At 42.1% G+C, this 5,529-nt stretch overlaps 1 protein-coding gene across 1 annotated transcript in view; it reads left to right on the top strand.

Annotated features, from left to right (window-relative positions):
* Positions 1–1,082: 1,082 nt before the first annotated feature.
* The window catches only part of Syne2 (spectrin repeat containing nuclear envelope protein 2), a 225,010-nt gene continuing 220,563 nt past the window's right edge, over positions 1,083–5,529 (top strand). Inside the window, exons 1-2 of the mRNA XM_023702960.1 lie at positions 1,083–1,223; positions 3,439–3,612. The gene's annotated coding sequence lies outside the window, so the exon portion shown is untranslated. The remainder of the gene's footprint in view (positions 1,224–3,438; positions 3,613–5,529) is intronic.

Raw genomic sequence — 5,529 nt, 5'->3', positions numbered from 1 at the left:
TTTGGGGCCAGGTTTTGGGGCCAGCATGGCTTGTGGTACTGGGGATGGAACTTGGGTCCTTGCGCTTGCCAGGCAGGTGCTTAGACCACTGAGCTATCTTCCCAGTCCTGTTTGTTTCATTCAGCAACTTTATTGAGATGCAATTCCCAGGCCATGCCATGGCCTGATGGTGTTGAGCATATTCAGGGTCATGCGGCTGTCACCATAGCCAACTAGAATGTATGCGCCATGTCTTGGGGAAGCCCTGTGCCCGCCAGCACTCAGGCCCCACTTCCCCCAGGCCTCCTGGCCCTGGGCGGTCCCTCCTCCTCTGCTTTCTTTCTCCACACATTTGCTCTTCTGTGTCGTTCATAAGCGAATCCTAGAATAAGTGGTCGCCCGTGACTCATTTATTTTTGCTTAGCATAATGTTTTTAATTTTTTAGGGTTTATCCACACTGCAGTGTGTGGTCATTTGTGCTTCATTCCTTTTTGTTAAAACAAAATCATCTATTGTGGGGATATACCACTTCTTAAATCCATTCATTGATACACATTTGGGTTCTTTCTCTGTTTTGAGCTGTTGTCAACAGTGTGCTTTTTGGAACAATATAGCTGATAAGTGTCTATGTGTGTGTGGTTTGATTTCTGTTGGGTGTGTATCTAAGACCATTTTTAATTCTTGAACCCTTTTTGTGTTTGAAAGTTGAAATTCATTTATCATTAGAGAATAGAATAAGCCTAATTTTGCCTGTTAGGTTTCAATATACTGACTTTTTAAAAATATCTCATACTGTGTCTAAAAAAAGCAAACTTTATATATATATATATATTATTGAGGATTGAGACCTTGCATTTGCCAGGCAGGTGCTTATGCTGCTGAGTTATCTCCCTGGTCCCTTCAATAAATATTTTTAATTTTTTCTCTTCCTTCTTAGTAACAATTTGAGACTTGTTTCTTGAACCATTCCCCACTTCACAACATTGTTTTGACTCATAAACTATAAAAAAGTCTAAATATATTATGTCTACTTACTGTTTATTCTGTCAGCGCGCAAACAGAAATGAGCATTAACTATAGAATTAAATTTATATAGGAAATGAAACTGCCACTTACAAAAAAAGAGGATCAGCCCATTCCTGAAGATTCTGGAAATATTCTGTTATCTAAAGAAGAAAAAACAACTGTTGATTTTTCAACGAATACGTCAGAAATTCCTGAAAATCACGATCAGAATTTAAAGGTAAAAGGGTTATACTTTGTAGGAATAATTTACTTTTGCTGTTTTGCTTTTCAAAACACTATATTGTTGGAATAATGGTAAGCGTGGGGCATATTAGATAACGTTCCAGTGCAAGCAGTTTCCAGGAAATGCTGGGGTGGCTCGCTTCCTGCATAGCCTCTAGCACAGAAGCCTGTGGGCCTCAGCCCACGTGGCACCCCAGGTGCTGTGGAAGTGGGCGTGGCCTCAGCCCACGTGGCACCCCAGGTCCTGTGGAAGTGGGCGTGGCCTCAGCCCACGTGGCACCCCAGGTCCTGTGGAAGTGGGCGTGGCCTCTGCGTGGTGCCCATTGAATGGATTTTTTTTTTTTTTTCAGATGACTTCTGACCACGGACTAGCTGAAAGTTAGTCTGAACTCTGCATTTTGCTTTTTTTTTTGTAAAATGGGGACAAATATCATTGATTATCTTTGTTTTGCTTGGTGAGGTAGAATACTTCATAGATCTGAATATGAAAAAGGAATATATATTGAAAAACCATATATATGAAAGTTTAATGCCAGTGTTTCCCAAAATGCACCTCCTAGGAAACAACAGCGTACTCGGGTTTCCCTAAGTAATTTCAGCTGGCTTTTCCACAGTTGCCCTGCTGATTTCAACTGTAAAGATTCCTGGTTGGGGCTGTGATTTAGCTGGGGGGTTCTGTGCTTGCCTAGTGTGTGTGGGGCCCCTGCTCCAATACCCAGCACCACAACAAACGGGCAAAAGCAACAACCCCCAGAGTAATACCTAATACAGAAAATCACAAAAGATCTGAGCTTGTACAATATGCTCTCAGATGCTGTAGCTCTGAGTATTTGTCATTCGCTCTGATGAAAAATGAAACTTCAAATTATATCTATTTGGTAAAGCTGTAGCGTATCAAGCCGTAGACTTCTCAGCGATTACTAATGGCACAAGATCTGATTCTTTTATGAGTCTGAGTCTCTTTTGATGTTAGGTTACATTGACTATTACTGATACCTGTATGTAGTTTTATGTGAGTGTGAGAAATATGAGAAGTCTCGTGTTCTAGGTTATAATCTTATCTGTAAATCTTATCTGATAATATTCAACTGATAGAAATCAAAATTTACATGTTGTAACAAGTGTTACAGCTCATAAAAAAGTGTTCCCGCCTCCTAGAAGGTGTTTACAGCTCCCTGTAACCATTGCAGCAGACCGAGATCAGCAAACCGAGTGTGACACCCGCAGCTTGGAGGCAGGAGCGCAGCTTTATTCAGGCCAGCGGGCGTGGTTGGGGTCCTTCACCGAGGAGTCAAGCCCCCCACCTCGTAGGGGGCAGGATTTTTATAGGATCTATAAGCAAGTAGGAGGTACAAGAGCAGCGCATTCACCATTAGTTGATTGGACAGAAGGTCCCCCTGAATTTCACCTTTTTCAGATATGGCAGAAACAAGGACGTAGGTTATATTATCCTGGGAGAAAAACAGAAACTTAACTGAGAACGCCAGGCTTATAGGAAAGAGGGGTGCTGAAGGGTAGAGGGCTTCTCTCTGCGAGCAAGTGTTTTTTCTGCTTTAAAATTAATTGTTTTGATGGGCTGGTGAGATAGCTCCGTGGACTAAAGCACCTGATTAGGCAAGCTTAAGTAAGTGCAGGGACCACAGTTTGATCCCCACACCATATGCCCCACCAGCCCTGCCCCCAGGGCGGGATGAACCAGCCAGAGTCTGGGCATAGTAGCAAACTCTCTCAATCCCTGCTCTGGGGCAACTGAAAACAGGAGGATCAGTATGAGCCCAAGCTGTGTAGTGAGGCCCTCTAACAACCAAATACATTTAAAAAAACCCAGTGAAATAAAATAGTTTTAAAGGATATATGTTGTTGCGAAGTGTTACAGTCCAGTCGAGGTTGTGTATCATTAAAATGCAGTCATGTCCTGCATGGCAGTGAGGGAAGAAACACACCGTGTAGTGTAGTGGACAACCCGGGTGTGCGGTGGGGGAGACAGTCCAGTTTGTGTACGTGTGCTGCATGGTGTTCACGCTGCACCACAACCAATGAGTGTACTTCTCAGCACGCATCCATGTTGGTCAATGAACCAAGCCTATGGATTTAGTTAGTGTTCTTTAGGAGAGTTGTGGAACTTTTTGAAATGGAAAATTATTTTATAATGCAAGTGTTGACACTTAACATTATCAGTAAGTTCTTAGTAATAATTTTCAATGTTGTAGGCCAGGGAAGAACATGAAAGAGAAAATGAAGAATCCCCAGGAAAACTGAAAGTGGCTGAAGAGGTCGAAAAACTCGCTGGACAAGTGGACATCTGGGAGGCAGAAACTAAATCCGTCTTGGGTCTTCTGAGACATGAAGATGCCCAGGCGAGCTCTGTAGAAGAGGCTTTGCAGGTAGGAGCGTCAGGCAACTCAGCAGGCATTTTCTGGGTGTAGACTCATGTTTTAACATAAAAGTGAAAAGACTTTAAATACAAGCTTTGAAGTGAGTCATAATATGCCAGTGGTTTCAATTTTCTTGGAGTGTTTTGGTTTTTTTTTTGTATTTTGGGGAAGGGTCTACAAGGTGTTCAGGGTCTCACTACTAGATCAGACTCATAGTGACCCGCCTATTTATAGCCTTCCCAAGAGCTGGGATTATAGGCGGGCGCCACCACACCCAGTCTCAGTTGCTGTCTCAGTGCGCCCCGGAATCGAACCCCCAGCCCCTGCGTCTGCTTGCAGGCGCTTTAATCCACTGAGCCATTTGGCTGGCCTACTTGGAGTTCTCAAAGCAGCATGGTCTCTGACCCCTGATCATCCAGGATTTAGTGAGTGGACATTCTTGGGCAGTTTTTCCAGCTGTTGAGTGGCAGCAGGGAATGGTGGTGATGTCAGTGAGCTCGGTCTCACACAGCTCAGTGTAGTGGGAGCGAAGCGTTATGGTCTGTACTTTGAAAGTTCTCCCATGGAACAAACCACTGCTCTTCCGTGCTCAATCGAGGGAGGTGACCGCTGTTCTTGGAGTTCTGTCGGTCTGGATTCTTGTTGATAAACAGCGAGGCGGAGTGCATGTCAGTGTCACTTGTTCTCCTGGGAAGGAAGTTCTTTTTTTTTTTTAATTTTTTTTAATTTTTAATTTTTTATTTATTCATTTATTGGGCTGGCTGACAGGTGGTGCTGGAGGATTGAACCGCGGTCCCGGTGCTTTGCTTTGCTTTGCTTAGCTTGTTCTAAGTAGGTGCTGTAGACCACTGAGCCATCTCACCAGCCCAGGAAGTTCTAATTGAGGTTTTTTACTGAATACCAGCTCAGCTCTAAAATCTGCAACACCTAAATTAGGCTAAGATGGGAAGTTCTCAATACCCAGGAGCATTTACATAATTTTTTTAAAATCTGTATTTCTGAAAGGTACCTATTTCATCATTTTGTGTTTTCACTGTTTACAAGGGTAATGGCTTTTATTGCTTTGGAAGTATATATTTGAGAAAAATAAAAATTAACTTGTCATTTCATCTGGCAGTGTTTTATTCCATTTTTTGTTCTTATTTACTCAGTCTATCTGGAATTTATTTTAGTGGAAAAGAAGGTAGAAATTCAATATTTTAAAACATTGTAAAATATTTTAAAATTTAAGATTATTTAAAAGTATTTTCAAAGCAATAACAAAAGCCACTGCCATGTATTTTGTTTCTCACTAACGAAAGCATTACCGTGCAGAGCATAACCATTTAATTTTATTTATTTGGCATAGAGTCTCACTACACAGCTCAGACTCAGTGATTCTCCTGTCTCAGTCTCCCCGGCACTGGGATTACAGGCGTGCACACCATGCCTGGTTTCAGTGGTCAGCGTGGCACGCCCAGGATTCTGGAGCCTGCACAGCATGGGGTACTGGGGCTCGAACCTAGGTCCTTGAGCTTGTAAGGCAGCAGCTTAGACCACTGAGCTATCTCCCTAGCGATTGCATTTTAATAATGCAAGTTCTGGTTTGGGTTATGATAATAGTGCTTTATGACAGCCCAGATTGTGAAAGTACAGCTATACCAAAATACATTTCTGAACTGATGTCAAAAAAAAAAAAAAAAACACTTCTGTTGATAAATAATTCTATTAGGTAAATCTCTATTGGATTAAAGTTCTTTTTTTTTTTTTTTTTTCTGGAACCGGGGATTGAACTCAGATCCTTGTGCTTGCCAGGGAAGCGCTTATTCTATTGAGCCATCTCCCCAGTCCCTGGATCAAAGTCTTTGATCGAGTTATATTCTAGAATATGAAATGCAAGTTGCTGCACAATATGAGTATTTATTTTGTTATTCTATTTGTAAAACA

The sequence above is a fragment of the Octodon degus genome, unplaced genomic scaffold (genome assembly GCF_000260255.1).
Source record: "Octodon degus isolate 3935 unplaced genomic scaffold, OctDeg1.0 scaffold00007, whole genome shotgun sequence".
Taxonomy (NCBI): domain Eukaryota; kingdom Metazoa; phylum Chordata; class Mammalia; order Rodentia; family Octodontidae; genus Octodon; species Octodon degus.
Note: the sequence above shows the minus strand (reverse complement) of the source record. Positions and strands in the feature narration are given on the sequence as shown.